This window comes from Schistocerca piceifrons, chromosome 8 (assembly GCF_021461385.2).
Source record: "Schistocerca piceifrons isolate TAMUIC-IGC-003096 chromosome 8, iqSchPice1.1, whole genome shotgun sequence".
Classification (NCBI taxonomy): Eukaryota; Metazoa; Arthropoda; class Insecta; order Orthoptera; family Acrididae; genus Schistocerca; species Schistocerca piceifrons.
In genome coordinates this window covers 12,588,043-12,606,156 of record NC_060145.1, presented here as the reverse complement: position 1 = coordinate 12,606,156, position 18,114 = coordinate 12,588,043, and the positions used below count along the sequence as shown (strand labels likewise).

At 37.2% G+C, this 18,114-nt stretch overlaps 1 non-coding gene across 1 annotated transcript; it reads left to right on the top strand.

Annotated features, from left to right (window-relative positions):
• The first annotated feature begins 17,400 nt into the window (after nt 1–17,400).
• Nucleotides 17,401–17,475, top strand: Trnas-cga. The gene has a single exon. It is a non-coding gene; the product is annotated as a tRNA-Ser (tRNA).
• Nucleotides 17,476–18,114: the final 639 nt, after the last annotated feature.

The following is an 18,114-nucleotide window of genomic DNA, read 5'->3' as shown; positions in this document are numbered from 1 at the left end:
TTTTACAATGACTACTGTCAGCTGTACATATAATGGTAACATTAAAATCCTGTTAATTTGAACCTTGGTGTTAACATTAACTAGAAATTGCATTCGTGAGTCGAAACTTTATGTTTAATTATAATTATAGAAGGAGAAGCTAATAAAATATTTTTTTTACTTTGTATTTTTTTATTACCTTAGGATTTTCAGTTTTCTGCCTGATGTCTAGCAGCAACCTGTTAAAGACTTTCGATCAGAATGTGATATTCCATTCTGAATCGTAGGCAGGGATGTATAGTCTACATGGACATTGTTTTTACTTCCAGTATTTTGCAAGTTCATTTCACTGAACAGAGTAAAATTACCCCTATTATGAACAACAAATACTATTAGGGAGTAAATATGTTGACATGTAAGTGAAAGACTCCGAAGGGCCCTGAAAAAAGACTTCTGTAAGAAGCTGCACTATCAATTTTACACAATAATTTTACTCACATGGATAAAAAGTTTTGTTAACTTGCCACATCAGATTTGAATAAAATCGCAAGCTTTTCATAGCAGCCTCCATCACCGTCACCAGTAATGGTACTGGTGTGGTGTACTATAGCAGCACATTAAAAGTGAAACTTCCTGGCAGATTAAAACTCTGTGCCCGACCGAGACTCGAACTCGGGACCTTTGCCTTTCGCGAGCAAGTGCTCTACCATCTGAGCTACCGAAGCACGACTCACGCTCGGTACTCACAGCTTTACTTCTGCCAGTATCTCGTCTCCTACCTTCCAAACTTTACAGAAGCTCTCCTGCGAACCTTGCAGAACTAGCACTCCTGAAAGAAAGGATATAGCAGAGACATGGCTTAGTCACAGCCTTGGGGATGTTTCTCATTCTGGAAACATTAAAAGTGTTTCAATTGAATTGATTCTGCATTATTTCTCTTCCTCATGTCCTTGACATTAATGCTACCAAGTTGTGTTCTTGTACTGTAAGTAGTTTCCATGTTATAAGATGTTAAATATAGAAAGTTTAACTGTAACCAAGCAGTAGTTTTCTTTGATGACAATATCAGTTCCAGCGCACAACTGAATTTCAAAATCTGTCTTGTGGGGTGAAAATCCATTACTGCTGCTATCTTGTGCTGACAATGAGATGACTTTCATAGAAATACTGAATTATTTCATTTGTAATACAGTTTCATAGTTTTTGTAGTTGCTCATGACCTTTACACATGCATGCAATAGATGTAGCATCTGCATACAGAACTATCCTTGAATTTAGGGAGCAGTATTTTGTCATTTACATAAATCGACCAAAGAAAGTATCCCAGTACTAAGTCCTGGGTACCCTGTGTTACGTGTCAGTAATTTTAGATCAGTGTGTGCCACTCGCCATTCTTAAGAGTGAAAACTGATTTGTGTTAGATAAGGTTTTATTAAACTGTGAACAATTATCAGCACTAATACCCAGCCGTTTTCCCAGAGTATTTACTATCTCTCTCTACAAGCAATTGATAGAGATTAGCTTTCCCATCTATAGCTTATCGCAGAAAGTTCAGTAACACCTTCAACATGTAAGGAATTGAGCACCAACTATTGGCACTTTTTGCAACATCACCATAAGGTTTGATATCCCTACTGAAAGACAAGCAGAAAATTTTTGTTAATTGGTGCATAATAAGGTTCTTTTTTGGTATACCAGTGCTCAGTAATAACTGAAACATCTGGTTTATTAAAACATGCTATTATGTCCAAATCATTGTGCTTACTTCCTAGGCTCACCACATGTTTTTTCTTTTTTTTTTGTTTGTAACCATAAATATCCTCATTAAGTAAATCAGATGTGCTTGTCAAACTGGGAAGAGGACACAAGAAGGTCACACATGTACAAAATAATAATAAAAGGAAAGATTCCAAACGAGTTTCTTACAGCAAAATGTAAAACTTAATTGTTTTTGGATATATTACTTACTTATATCCTTCATTCAAAAACTTAAGAAGACTGTTTGTTTAGTGTCTCCAAGGCATAATGCTGTTTCACTGAGCATTGCAACAATCAAGCCTGAGATAGTAGTGTACTATGATACTACCTATGAAGAAACTGATGCACTGGATGTGAAGTGCACTGTTTAATCTACCCAGCAGGTGTTCCAGAAGATGGCCCTGCACTACTCTATAGCATCATGAATATTTGTGTGGTATATACATTAGTGATATATTCATCACTGACAGAAAATTTAATAATCACAGTTTTCCTTCAAGTTTCTGAAATGGCAGTTGATGAGATCATATCTGAAGAGACAGCTATCAACCCACACTTTCAGCATGAAGTAGGACTACAATTACCAGAATTCTGAAATGTGGATCTAGTAAACCTAGAGTTGCTCTAGGAAAATAAGTAAGATGTGACATGTGTCCCAGATCAAAGATGAGAAAATGAAAGGTTGCTGTATTAGTTATAGCACACAAATATGCAGTGACTAAGAAGTGTGAAATGACTGTGTTCAAAGCTATGTAGACTTGTTTAATTCCTGGTTTAAGTCATTCACATTATTTCATTGCTGTGTTTCCTGCTGCCATCCATTAATACCAGAATGTCAACAACTACTTTGTTACTTTAAAATCTTCAACATGTTTACTGTGGCTGACACAAAGGTCAATAAGAGCTACTAGCCACGAGCTTTTAAGTGTCAGCTGCAGTGAATGTGCAAAACAAGAAAATTTTTGCAGTTTAATTTAAAGTCCTATTCAGCTTCCTTTTTCAGGCGTGTTTATTTTTAAATATTAAAACTGATGAGAGTTTCATTACAAGACCCCTAATTTTGAAATCTGGATGACATCATCCCAGCACTGCAACAAAATATGCACCATACACAACAGGTTCAATGCAATCTCTCCTCTCCACAAATTTGCACCTCAGATGTGTTATATGTCATATATATGTTATACATCATATAATACTACAGTTAATTTTCCATATATCTGAGCAAAACGAGTTATTGTGTGTACATGTTTATCTCATCTAGGCATTGCATCTTTCCCTTAACTTCAGTGTGCTTTACAATAAAATTTGTATGAAAAGTTTTCTGTGTGAATTACCTATTCTACAGCTAATGCTTGTGTAGCCCAGTGTGCCATTCAGGTGGGTTTACTGGTGTGTCAACATAATTGTCAGGTTTGGTTTGAAAGGGTTTCTTGAAATATATTCCCACATAAATTTTTATCTATTCTCAGTTGCAAAATATATTACACACTGTCAGTTCCATTTCAATGCAAAGATTTTAAATCATGCATACCTCAGAAATTTAATTTTAGTTGCTTCAACCAATGACAATTACGGACCAAGTCTTGCACTGCCCTGTTTTGTGTATTAACCCGTTGGCTGGCATGAAGGTGCCGGTGGTCACAGCAGATTGCTCTGCTGGGGCCAGCACTGATCTCATGGTAACAACCAGGTATCAGCAATTTTACACTTTAATCTTACCGAGGAAAAATATTTACTTATATTTGATATCCCTTACCATTTCAAGACAATTTTTCGGTTTGCGGTATTTTTATTTAAATGACTACAAAGTTATTCATGAATTCAGTTTTAGATACATATTTAACATAATATATTTAACTGTGTAAAGGATAATTCCTGAAACAGTAATTAGCATTCTAGCTGTATCTTTTAACCAAGGCTGTACAGATGCATATATTTCACACTAGTTCCTAAACGACTGCTTAACACATTGACTACCATGCTGCTGACAGCAGAGCAGCACACTTAATGCTGTATTCCAGACCTAATCATGTCAGGGCCAAGAAATGCAGAAGATAATCTCTCAGCGAGTACTATAATCTAATAATGTAAACTTATAACTAAAAAGGCCATTTCCAATTATGTCTACCAAGCAAATTATGCTTTGAGTCAGTGATTTCTTTTGCCATAACTGACTAGTGAACACGCATGCCATAGGATGGTGAATATTTATACTTTGCCTGTGAGAAGCAGCTATGCACATAGTCCAATTTATGTTGAAATTATCACCTGGGTATTTTAATTAAATTTGGTCTACTATAAGCAACATGATAAAGGAATAAAAAAAAGACACACACACAATTAATTTCTTTATTAACAATGCTCGGATTTCCACATCACCATAGAGGTACCAAGCTGGATGCGTTACTCGTTTTTTTACATAGCGAGTTTCCCCAGTAGGCCTATAAACCATGAAACAGACAAAAAAGCTACTTCTCGTTGTCTTCTCTTCCTTGGACTTTCACTTCAGAAACTCTGAAACATCCGTTACAAAAACACATTACACCACTCACAAATCTGGATTCAGTCACTGCAATTCATATCTATTTTACTGTCAAAAATACTGACTATGATCAATGATTAATTGTGAACATTCAAAAGTTTTCAAATGTGCAGGTTCTGTTAGAATACAGTTACTACACAATTTTTGATCAGGAAAAAGTTACGATGATTGCAACTTAAATACCGAAGCCATTTGTTATGAGAATACGCCGTTACCACAAATAATCCACATAGATGCATTGAAAGAAACTTTACTGAGTAACATAATGCATCAGAATACTATAGGCACAAAGAATGAAATTTCTGTAGATTTACCATACATTTTACTTTTCTTGCGCATGATAAGATTACTAACGGAAATTACTTACCGTCCATTGTCTGGAATATAAACTATCCTTTCTCGTCTGCAAACACGTGCTTTTGCAGCAAGTATTATCAATTTTTTTCCATGATTGAAAAGCTTTAACACACACAAATCCTGCCATCATACACAAATCCACAAGACATCAGCATGCCATGTTCAAAAAATATCCGCGTTTCGAAAACTACCACCGATATTGGCTTGCATGAGAGACAATGTCATGCCATGATATGACGTCATGATTCCTCGGGGCCCGCGAGACGCTTCTCGCATGTCCCTATCTCTGCCGTATTATCTGTGGAGGTAAAAATAAGAGGAGTTGTCATGACGTCACAAACTTGAAGACAACCCAAGTGAAGATCCGCCATGTTAGCTACCCCAAAACATTTGCTTCTGGTGGTTTCATTCCGTGTAGTCGTGAAGTGTTTTGATAAAAAAAAATGCCGGCTTGCGTCGCTTACGGGTGTATTAATCATTCTGATTTTAGTCTAAAGTTTATACAAATCACATTTCATTCGTAAGTGGACTTATTTAAGACCTATTTTCTTATGCATATACTTGAAATTCTGATGCAGTGTAAAGTTTTACAGTATAGTTTTATTTCTGTGATTTGACTTTAGATTTATTATCACTCCAACGTGAAGAGCTCTCTGGAGTTGAGCAATACACTTGGTTTTCATTGTTTGGTTATTCCCAAGCAACTGAAAAGCCCTGGCAAGAAATATCATGGAATAGAATAGAATAGAATCTTTATTTGCCTTTCAGTATGTTTTCCATACAATTGGCATCATCAGTGTGTTCAATACATTTCGTTTAAATTACAATAATTATTATTGTACATAATTGTGCCTGTGCAGGGCAAGCAGATATGCATGCCAAAGTAATATTTATAATACAACAATTATTCATTCACAATAGTAATAGTAGTAATAATAATAATAATAATAGTAATAAATAATAACAGTTAATTATACAATAGTATCAAGATATATTTATGGTACATCTTACATATCCATGTAAAAAGTCTTTGTTGGTACAGTACTGTCACAAACACACGGGTATAATTCTTATGGCAGTTTTTTGTTTCATTTAGCATATCTCTTTTGTGTCACTGTTTTGAAACTCATCAAGTGAGTAGTATGGCGTACATTTGAGCCACACTTCTATTGTTTACTTAAACTTATTCATTGGTAGTTCGCTCACAGCCTTTGGGAGTTTGTTATAAAATTTCAAGCCAAGGTGTTTATGGCTCTTTTGTGTTAATGTCAGCCCTGTGTATAGTAGGTCTATGTTACTATTATTTCGAGTATAATGAACATGCACTTCAGATCGTAAATTAAAGTTCTTTATGTTCTCATTAGCATATATTAAACAATTATAAATGTATATACTAGGTAGTGTCATTATCTTTAGTTCTTTAAAATGATTTTTGCAACTTTGTCTTGGTGCTAGTCCTAAAATGCACCTGACTGCTTTCTTCTGCCAGTTGAAGATGGTACTTGAGCCCACTGTCTTGCCCCAAAGAAGTACCCCGTATTGCAGTTGTGAATGGAAAAAAGCAAAGTACGTGGAGATTAGCAGATTTTTACTGATAACGTGTCTCAGCTTGTGTAATAGAAAGAGAGTTCGAGCAAGTTTGCCACATAGATAATTTGTGTGTCTGTCCTATGTAAGTTTTTGATCTATATGTAAACCTAGTAACTTGATATTTTTTGTATTATGTTCAATTGGTTTCAGGGTGAAGTAAATTTCTTCAGTTTTCAATTTGTTTATTGATTATAGGTTGGCTCTGCACCAGTCACTGCTCATTTCAGTTACTACTTTGTTGTATTCTATGACATTTGCATATATTCTCCATCTGTCATTAGTGTCATATAATCAGCATACAGTACATTGTTGTGTGGCATATAATTTGAGAAGGCATTGATGTAAACAATGAACAGGAAAGGGCCAAGCACTGAGCCTTGTGGAATTCCTCTCTTTACTTTAATGGGTGTTGACTTTTGATAGTTTGTTTTTACTAATTGTACCCTATTGCTTAAGTATGATTGAAAAAATTGTAATGGTTTATCTACAGTACCATAATGTTCTAGTTTTTTATCATTATTTCATGTATGACAGAGTCAAAGGCCTTTGTTAAATCTAACAGTGTAGCACAAGTGAGTTTCTTATTTTCATATCCTTCATATATATTACTAAGGAGGCATTCAACTGCTTTGGTTGTCGATAGTTCAGATTGAAAGCCAAACTGGTTCTTACTCAATAATTTATTACTTTTAAAATAATTGTAAATTTGGATATGTATGCAGTTCTCAATTACTTTTGCTTCAATTATGCGATTCGTTAGATATGTTAGTGGCATTAAGATTGCAGTGGCTATGTGTTTAACAATACTGTTACTAAGCCCATAATAGTCCTCTGTTTCTGAGTTTTTAAGTTTCTTTATGGATTTTATGATGTGGCTGGAGGTGATTTTTGACCAAGAGAATTTCTTGGTTACTGGTGCTTGTTGTTTAAGAGGGGTTACAGCAGCTGAAGTATTATCAGAATTATTTTTACCAAAAGAAGAAGAAGAAGAGTTGGCAGAATTTATAAAATATTCGTTAAGGATGTTGCAATCTATAGGCACTGTGGCTTCCTGTTTGCTCATATTAATTTCACTTTTTATTATATTCCAAGCTGCTTGACAGGCATTTTTTGAGCCTGCAATATATTCATCATTTACTTTACATTTAGCTGATTTTATTTCATATTTGTACAACTTCTTAAGGGTCACATAGTGTCTCCTGGCTTCCTCATTTTTATCACTATTATTTTTTAGTACACGTAGCAGTGTCATCATTTGCTTGAGCTCTGGAGTGTATCACTTGTTAGAGTGCTGAGCTTTTTTTCTGTTGTTAGGGGTGCATCTTTTTGTGATAAGTGGACAGTGGCTATCTACTGAATTTGTAATGATACATAAAAACATAGATAAACATTCATCAAGATTTTTTTATATTGTGTAGTGTGTTTCGCGAATCTACCACCTTCACTTCATGCTTAAATTATACAATATTGCTCTCTTTTAGTATTCTGAAAGTGACTAACTGTTTAGTTCTCTCTGGGTTCGTACTGCCCATTCTGACCCATATCCCGTCATGGTCAGATAACTCTAACTTAATCACATCATGCGTTAGTTGATCCTGATTTACATTAGTAATTACATTGTCAAGGCATGCATCTAGTCTAGTAGGTTTTTCATTTATACAGTAGCAGTTTAGTGCCTTTAGGGTGTTAACCATGTCATTTACATTCTTTCTACTTTCCCTTATATCTATATTGAAGTCACCTGCAATAAAAATTTTGTGATTTTTGTGTTTAGTGAATAATTTGATTAGTGAAATTGGTTTTTCTATAAGAACTTCCTCCTCGGAGGCTGGTGTACGGTACACAGTAGCAATGATAATTTTTTGGGTATGCATTACTATGGCTGCTACTTCAAATACACCTTCAATGCAATGTTTGTGTATGTCTATCACTGAATGCTGCAGATTTAAGTTTTCTTTGATGTAGACTGCAACTCCACCATGTGCAATATTTGTTTTACAATATTTTGTGGCTAACATGTAGCCATAAGGTACACACATATCTATTTCTGAGTTATGCAACCAATGCTCATTAATACCCAGTATGCTACAGTTAATTTTGTCTGCCAAGTACTGTAACTCATTAACTTTATGTCTTAGGGATTGTACATTAACATGAAATAACATTAAATCTGTTTTGTTACTGGGAGGAATACTTGTTGCTTTTTCTGTCGCATTATCTTTACTGTCCCTTGCAAACTGTTGTGACCAAATCCAACTTGTGTTAGAATTCGTCACTACTGGGAGTTTCCCTGTACCATATCTTTGAACTGAAGCCTATAAATTGTTTCATTAGCAGAGCTTAATTTTTCTCTTACAGTCCCAAGTATTTTTTTGCTCAGAAGTGACTTTCCTAACCCATTTAGATGCTGACCATGGCTTGTATGACAAGCTCTGTTACAGTGACACAGTTTGCGAAGGGGCACAATTGTGGTGTGGCGGCAATCTGAAATATCATTCATGTCAATCACTGTTGCATTTTTGAAATGTTTACATACTGAATCATAGGGGTTATTTGCCTTTTTAATTTCGTTGTTCACACATGATTGTTCTATTACATCATAATGGTGAGGTATTTTAGCCACTATTACATTGGTATGTGTCAGCTCTTTCAGTGCTTTTGTTGCTGCAACTTGATGCACATCATTAGCGCCTCCTGTAATTACTGCATAGTCGTTTGATGATAGATTCTTGCATTCTTCTTCAACACTGTCAACAACTTGGCTTAATCTTGCATTTGGTTTTACTAGTCCCTGAATTTTGAACCTTCCTGCCGTATCATCTGTTTTCAGTTTTATAGCTAACCCTCTTCCAAAACTGTCTGAGAAACTTTTAGGTTATTATAGTGTTTATTTTTTCGTAGTACCTTTGTGTTTGTTTGATGAGATTGTTTTATCACAGTTTTGTTTTGGGTATGTCTTCTTTGGACTGTCACTTGATGATCACTGTCATTGTTTACATGAGTTAGAGCTGAGTATGTATTCTCATGTTCAGGGATTGTACATAGATTAAGATAACTATTCACTTTTGTGTTGATTGTTACCTTACGTGACACTCGAGGCATAATCCATCCTGTGCTGCTTTTCTGAAAATGTGTTTGCCCTGTGGACTGGGACGGTGTTTCGTTATTTTGCATGTCCATTGTTGTTGTTAATTCTCTATGGTAAACTTCCTGTTGGCTTATAGCATTAGGTCTTGTCCTACATTCCTCGCGTTTCCAGTTTGTCAACAATTTCATGTCTTCTATAAGGGATGGATCAACTTCTCCACATCTAAAGTGAAATAGTATGCAGCATTGGTTGCACTTCACACCACTTTTCACATTTTTCTTGCATCTTTTACAACGAGAAGAAATTTCCTCATTTGAAACTTGGGTGCTAGGATCTAGTCTTCTATCAGTGCGAGTTGTACTACGATTTTCTGTTATCATATATGAAAGTTCATCACATTTGTATTTTAATGTACGTATTTCTTCTATTAACGCCATAATGATTTCGTTTTTACAGTCCTTTTTAAGATTACTATTCAATTCATTTTGATCACATTTTGCACATAACCATATTTTCCATTTTGAACTCGCATTTGCACATTGAAAATGAAATATTGTTTTACATTCCACACATGTTATTCCTTTGTGAGCTCGCTTTTCACAGTAGCAATAACCGGAATCGAGAAACACGTTCATATCACTGTTGTAGGACGTGGTTGCTATGCAGGCAATGTCTTTATAGCGTTTTTCTATGTCCTTAGTCTTTATTTCGGTTGTTTTTCCGGCAATATGACACACCAAGCACATATTATTACGGTAAACACTGAATTGTTTGCACTTTTCACACATTTTCTTGCAATTTCAATTGTTTACTAACAGGAATATCACACTCACCATTTACTAATGTTTTAAAATGCAATAATTTAATATAAGAGTGAAGTAACTACATGTAGTTAATTAAATCTTCAGTAAAATGTGTGGAACACCTGTTACAGTGGTTAAATTATAAGTACTTAAAGGGTTACATATTTGTTAAATAAAATTCCCTATCTAAGTTCATGCTATTTAGATCATTACATTAATCACTGTGTTGTCGTGTTACCCTGTAAATTGCTGTTATTCGCCACACTGAAAGTCACTTGGCAGGTACAATTTAAAAACAAAGCAAATTTGTAAACTATAATGGGCCTGAGAATCTTAAATTCAGTTCTTTTCCTTCGTAATTTAACGAAACTTTGGCTTTGTTGAAATGACAGCTGGCTTGTTTATATCATCCCTGCATATGTTTATGGGTCACCAAAGTAAATAAGGTAAGTTTCTTGCAAACTTTAACATTTAAAATTTGCATTTGACTTGAAAATGCAACGATTACAACTCAGTGCCTCTAAACTATCAATCATAGCTTTTGGAGTTCTGGCTTTATCAATTATCGACATAAACACAATGAAAGTGAATAGAAATGAATTACGAAAGCACGCTTTTCATAGCACATACTTCTCTTCTAGGTTATTCGAAGTGTATAAACAGAAAGGAATTACAGCACTGAGGCCAGAAGCGTCATATTTTCATGTCATATTACTGTATCGAATACGCATTTAAGACCAGAAAAACGTTTGAAGTAGTGTTCCTTATGGTGTGTTGTTCATTAAAACAGTGTAACATTTAGTACATAAAACAAATATCGCGTGCACACGACAGAAATAACGAAGAAGAAGCAATTGTAAACCTCGTCTGCTAATGTTTTGGGGGGATCCAAGATGGCGGCAGGCCCCGCCCACTGGCTTCAAAACAACGTTCAGCGTAAGTCTGTATAATCTGTCGGTAAACTGAAGAGTGAGCGAGCGAGTCCCCACTCTGCCAACACAGCTACGTCACAGGGCGCTTCTACAGGCTGTTTCACAACGTAGTACCGGCCCTGCCACGGCGCGCGCTTTAAATCTGTGGCGACGCCACCTACAGATACGTCTCGGCTGCGTTCATTTTTAGACAAATGCATTAAGATCATAAGGAATACAAAAAACCATAGCTTCTTCCGAAACACATCATAGAGTAAATATTATTAACGTAAGAACGGAAGGATTATACTACAAACATATAACCGAATGCCTGTTCATGTGAATGTATGTTCCTCTATTGCTATTCGTGAAACGAACCCCATATAATGCAATCAGTCTGTACAACTTAAGGCCTGTTCTTACTTTGTGTTTCTACCAAGAGGTAGAAGTTTTCTTTGAAGTACTACATTGAAACTGAACAATTCTTGCAGCACGAAGAGTGTTTAAAAAGTAAGCGGAAATTTATAATTTTGTGTGTTGTATTAGTCCGATTTGCACTACTTTTTCGTCACTGTCTTTGTAAACATGCCTCAAAAGTATGTGTACAATGGTATGCATATTGGGTATTTACTATATTGTCAGCTGTCAGAAAGGTTTCATGTGTTTTGGTAGCATCAAAGATTATTTGTTTTGTATAAAAATAAATTAGAGAATCTGTATTAAATTTTGTCATAAGAAAGGAATAAAGTGTATGAAATTTTTAGAAATGGTAAATATTGCCTTTGGTGAGCCTATTATGAGTAAACCAAGGGCAGACAAGTGGTATAAACATTTCAAAGCAGACGTTAAAAGACAGCTGTTTTACAAGCATGGATGAGGTTAAAAATGCACAGTTAAAGAGACATATAAACTGTCCCGAAGAAACAGCTCCTGAAGTGTTTCGGGAATTGGGAAACACCACTGGCATAAGTGTATAGCATGTATTGGGGAATATTTTGAAGAGGATAACATTACTGTAGATTAACGAATAAAGTTCTTACCAAAAAATAAAAATGAATATCTGAAAGCACCTCGAATGTCAAGCTTTTTGCATACAAGTTCAGAATCGGTGTACATGTTTCGAAGGAAATTTCAGCAGTGTTTAGAATAGCTATTGCGCACATGTTTTAAGCAATATGTCTTAGGAACAGGTGAATAGTGACCGAGATACAGATTTAGTGTTCCATAAGCATCAAAGGTTTTACGTGATTTTGAAACTATAACGATGGATTTCCTCCCAAAATAATCAGTTTTCCTTGGTGGCGTTTCGAGTAAACCATGCGGCTTATTTTTCCGTTCCTTACTTATGTGCCCTGGGTGAGGCTGACGTTTACATAGATTTCAGCCCTTTAATTGGGACTGGTAATATTAGCCAACAGTTCTTTTTGGGTCGCCTGTTTAATACAAGCTATAATAGCATTAGAGACGATCGAACGCTCGTTACTCCACAAATACTTCCTCTTCCTAGTATTCTGCATATTTCCTTGCAGTGCTAGACGATTATCCATCACTTCCAGATATCGAAGTACATCAGTAAGTGTACAAAGTTAACTCACAGACACTGACAACTAAGATCCCACGAACTGAAACGACGTATATCACTGCACGCCGATCTACACTGCCAGACAGATAACGGGCAACAGATTTTGGGTGCCCCTGTAGGCCGCTGGCAGCGTTCTTCCGGGAAAGGCCACTTCCCCCACCAAAAGCGCTGCTCGCTCTTGAGTTTACAGACAGACTATAGCACCATCTCCCCTTATTCTACCTCCATGGTATTAACGCTTGAAACCGGCGTCTAAGTCACGTGACTCGGAGCAAAAAGCCGGGTTCCTGTCATTGTGCGCTGTATGAAATGGAGCTGACAGGTACAGTTTCTCTCATCTATAGCTGACATCAAGCATTGATTTTAACAATTCAACGAACTATAGTACTACTCTCACATGTGTCTGTCTGCAAACTCAAGAACGAGCAGCGCTTTTGGTGGGGGAAGTGGACTTCTCTGGAAGAATCCTTCCACTGTCCTTCACAGGCACCCAAAATAATTTGCCCATTACCAGTCTAGAGGTGTACATTCGCGTGCAATGAAATACCTCGTTTCTCTTCGTGGAATCTTCGCTGCCAGCGTCACTCAGTTAACTTTGTGTACTTACTGACATACTTCGATATCCGGGAGTAATGGATAATCGCCCTGGATTGCAAGAAAATGAGCAGAATACGAAGAAGAGGAGGTATCTGCGCAGTAGCGAGCGTTCGATCGTCTCTCGATGTTATTACAGTGTCTGTTAAAGAGGCGACACAAAGTGGACTGTTGTTGGCTAATATTACCAGTCCCAATCAAAGGGCTGCAATTTATGCACTTGTCAGCCTCATCACAATAGGACGCATAAGGAAGGAACCCGAAAGTAAACCACATAGTCCACTGGAATCATCACGAAGGAAAACTAATAATTTTGGCAGGAAACCTATCATTATAAACAGTTTCACAAAATCGCTCATTCGTCAAACGATGGAGGACTTTTACATATATATAAAAAAAAAAAAAAAAAACAGAGTCGACATTGTGCAAATTACTCACTGCTGTAAAACATAAAGTCCATTCTCCTTTGCAGAAAGATGTTTGACACAAGGCACTGCGTGAAATGGGATTTACCTGGAAAAGATCTCTAAGTAAACGAAAGGTTCTGGTAGAAACAACGAATATAATTGACTCGCGGTGTAAGTACCTGATCCAAGTGAGAAAATTAAGGAAGGTAGGCAGAAACTGCTTTTTTATTGATTGAGCTTGGGTGGATAACAACATTACTCATAGTAAATGTTGGAAGGGTCCTGGTGTTGATGACATTATGGACAATGTTAGTGGAAGCAACAGAATTATTGTAGTCCATATTACATTAGATTTTTACCCAATGCGTAGTTAATTTATAAAGGCGGATGTGCGACAGGTGACTACTGTGGGCAAATGAACTACGAAAATTGGATATCGACTAAAGTAATTCCGAATCTGCCACCAAACTGCGTTATTGTTATGGACAACGCTTCATATCACAAAAATTAGATTAACAAAGCTCCAACAAGGTCCTCAAATAAAAGGGAAATGATTGACTGGTTATTAAAACGTAAGGCTGAAGCCGATTTGTCAATGAGAAAAACAAAATTATTTGATTTAATTAAATAACATAATCCGGAAGAGAAAGTATTTGAAATCAATAAAATACTTAAAGCTCATGGACACACTGTACTGCGACTTCCACCACACAACTTTGCCTTAAATCGAACTGAACTGGCGTGGGCAAAACTCAAAAAAAAAAAGAAAGAAATATTATTGCAGATATTCGCACGACGGAGATACTGCAGTTGGCGAAAGAAGGTATGTAGCAATTTTATAAGTTTCGGTTTTTTATTCCGAACTAAATTTTGCAGTAGACGAAAAAAATCATACACAAACACTTTTCCCAATCACTACAGGTTCTGAAACGATAACTCAGGATAACTGGCGTGCGTACTGCCTCTACGTAGAGAAACTTGAATGAGAGTACTGGCTTAAGGATGTGATTATTGAAGACATTCCAGACACCATAGTTATTAATTTTGGAAGTGGTGACGACGACGACGACTACGATAGGACAGTGACTCTGTTGATGGTGACATCTAAAATACGATTTATGTAAAGAGGCAATGAATAATTTCTTTAAAAATACGTTGTGCATGTTTCAAACCTATGTTCACACACTATAAAGTTTCTTTTGGTAGAAATGTACTACATGGTAGTACAAGTGCTAAACAGATATCCACGATAAATGCAGTCAAATACAGTGCTAGTTGTACAAAATCATCAATAATTTAAGAATTTCATGGTAAAATTGATTAATTTTTCGCTAATAGAATTAATTTAATCACGTAAAATCTTTGATGCTTTTGGAAAAGCTGCCATTGAATGTACTCGGTCACTAAATCTCTACCTCAGTTCCTATTCACCTGATTCTAAGACACATTACTTAAAATATATACACGATAGTTACGCTAAACACTGCTGAAATTTCTTTCGAAACATGAACACCTATTTTGGATTTGTATGTAAAAAGCTTGACATAAGAGGTGCGTTCACATATCAATTTTTAGTTTTTGGTGTGAACTTATTTGTTAATCTACAGTAATGTTACCCTCTTCAAAAATTCCCTATTACATCTACACATTTATGGCAGTGCTTTTCCAATTCCTGAAACACTTTTGGAACTGTTTTTTCGGGATAGTTTATAGCTCTTTTAACTATAAATTTTTAATCTCATCCATGCTTGTATAACCGCTATGTGTGAAATGCTTTAGTAAGCTTTTGTAAGAAAGTAAATTCCTTTATATGCATAATGTCAGGCATTTACATAAAATACGCAAGTGCGTTTTCTTACTTTTGCTTAATCCAGTACAGATACTGAAACGATATCAAGATAGGAAGTGTAATAGATTACAAAACATTGATTATATTGGTATAGTGGGCAAGATATTAATGATATGTCGTCTCAAAATCTTAGTCATTCACCAAGTTTTACATCCAAGGACCACATCCTAAGTATCAATTTATGGAAATAGCTCTGCAAGTATTTTAAAGTAATTCACTTATGCAACAGATATTTTCGTCACTTTACCTAATCTGTAGGTTACAAAACAAGACTAATATGAGCATCTCTGAAAGCCTTTGCTTCTGTATCTAGTAAAAGGCACAACATTTGATCTGTAACAAAAATGTCAGAAGCTGCACACTATATTGTATTGTATTGCATTGTATTGTATTATATGTTAACCGGGGCTCTAGAAACGACGGAGAGGCTCCATCCCCACTGCAGCCGCAGTGATCCACTTCACCCCTCCGCCGCCCCACACTGAACCACTCTTTCTGGGTTATTGTGCGGTTCGGCCCCCGGTGGACTCCCCATGGAATGTATCACACTAGACGAGTGTAACCCCTATGCTTGCATGGTAGAGTAATGGAGGTGTTCGCGTGTGTGGAGAACTTGTTTGCGCAGCAATCGCTGTCATAGTGTAACTGAGGTGGAATAAGGGGAACCAGCCCGTAGTCGCCGAGGCAGATGGAAAACCCTCTTAAAAACCATCTACAGACTGGCCGGCTCACCGGACCTCGACACAAGTCCGCCGGGCGGATTCGTGCTGGAGACCAGGAGCTCCTTCCCAATCCGGAAAGCCGTGCATTAGATCACACAGTACAAAATTTCAATTCTGCTTTACTTATACCTTTATACGTCAGGTTCATGACGATGTGCCCATTATTTCGTTCAGGGTGATAGCTATTGTGATATTTACGTGAAAGTAAGACACTGCGCGAAATTAAGAAAAGTGCTCAAAGAAAAATGGAGGCCGCTATGATTTTGCGTTTGGTGTGTGTTATATTATATGTAGTTGCATATGAAATTTAGCTAACATACTGAATTTTTCTTTAGATTTGGGTGGAGGTATCTATCTGTCACCAATCTCGAGAAAACTGATTTGATGTATAGCACACTCATTTGCGATCGCGCTGTGTCAGCGATAAAGCCACAGTGACATATCCATAACATTCCCCACATTTCAAAAACGGTTTCAGATATCGAAATGAGATTATGCCAATTGATAGCACGCAAAGAGGAGAGTATTTTACTACATCGATACTATGTAAAACTTCATTATCTACCGCTTTATTCCACTAACAACAGACTTTTTCGGTGATAGAATCTAATTTTTGAGAGCCATCGATAGCTGGTGAAACGAGAAATGCTATGGGTTTTGGAACAACATAAGTGAAGAAACTTCCTGGCAGATTAAAACTGTGTGCCCGACCGAGACTCGAACTCGGGACCTTTGCCTTTCGCGGGCAAGTGCTCTACCAACTGAGCTACCGAAGCACGACTCACGCCCGGTACTCACAGCTTTACTTCTGCCAGTACCTCGTCTCCTACCTTCCAAACTTTACAGAAGCTCTCCTGCGAACCTTGCAGAACTAGCACTCCTGAAAGAAAGGATATTGCGGAGACATGGCTTAGCCACAGCCTGGGGGATGTTTCCAGAATGAGATTTTCACTCTGCAGCGGAGTGTGCGCTGATATGAAACTTCCTGGCAGATTAAAACTGTGTGCCCGACCGAGACTCGAACTCGGGACCTTTGCCTTTCGCGGGCAAGTGCTCTACCAACTGAGCTACCGAAGCACGACTCACGCCCGGTACCCACAGCTTTACTTCTGCCAGTACCTCGTCTCCTACCTTCCAAACTTTACAGAAGCTCTCCTGGAAGGTAGGAGACGAGGTACTGGCAGAAGTAAAGCTGTGAGTACCGGGCGTGAGTCGTGCTTCGGTAGCTCAGTTGGTAGAGCACTTGCCCGCGAAAGGCAAAGGTCCCGAGTTCGAGTCTCGGTCGGGCACACAGTTTTAATCTGCCAGGAAGTTTCATATCAGCGCACACTCCGCTGCAGAGTGAAAATCTCATTCTGGAAACATAAGTGAAGACATTACACGTATTTTTGTACCGAGGGTGTGCTTTCCATGAGCTACTGACTTTACTTTTCCTCAGTTTCTCATTTAATAAACCACTGTTTCAGAACTCTCTCGCTACTGTCTCTGCACAACATGTTAGTGAGGTGAGGCAGTGTAAATTCCGCTGTGTTTTGGCAAGGAAATCAGATTTTGATATGGAAACCAGAGAAATATGTAGGTTTTATTCAAAATTCGCCACTCGTGACGCTCCTCTGAAAGTTACAAATAGTTGACAAGTCAGACGAAAATAAATCGCTGCATTTTCAGCGCAATTCTTTTCAGATACTAACGAAAGCAGAGGTGACGGCACATCTTATTGAATGGTCACAGTGCAACTGTGGGCACGGAGGGGCCCCCACTTAACATTTGCAAAAAATGAGGTTGGGTTGGGTTGTTTGGGGAAGAGACCAAACTGCGAGGTCATCGGTCTCATCGGATTAGGGAAGGATGGGGAAGGAAGTCAGTCGTGCCCTTTCAAAGGAACCATCCCGGCATTTGCCAAAAAATGTGAGCATAGGCTCCAGTTTA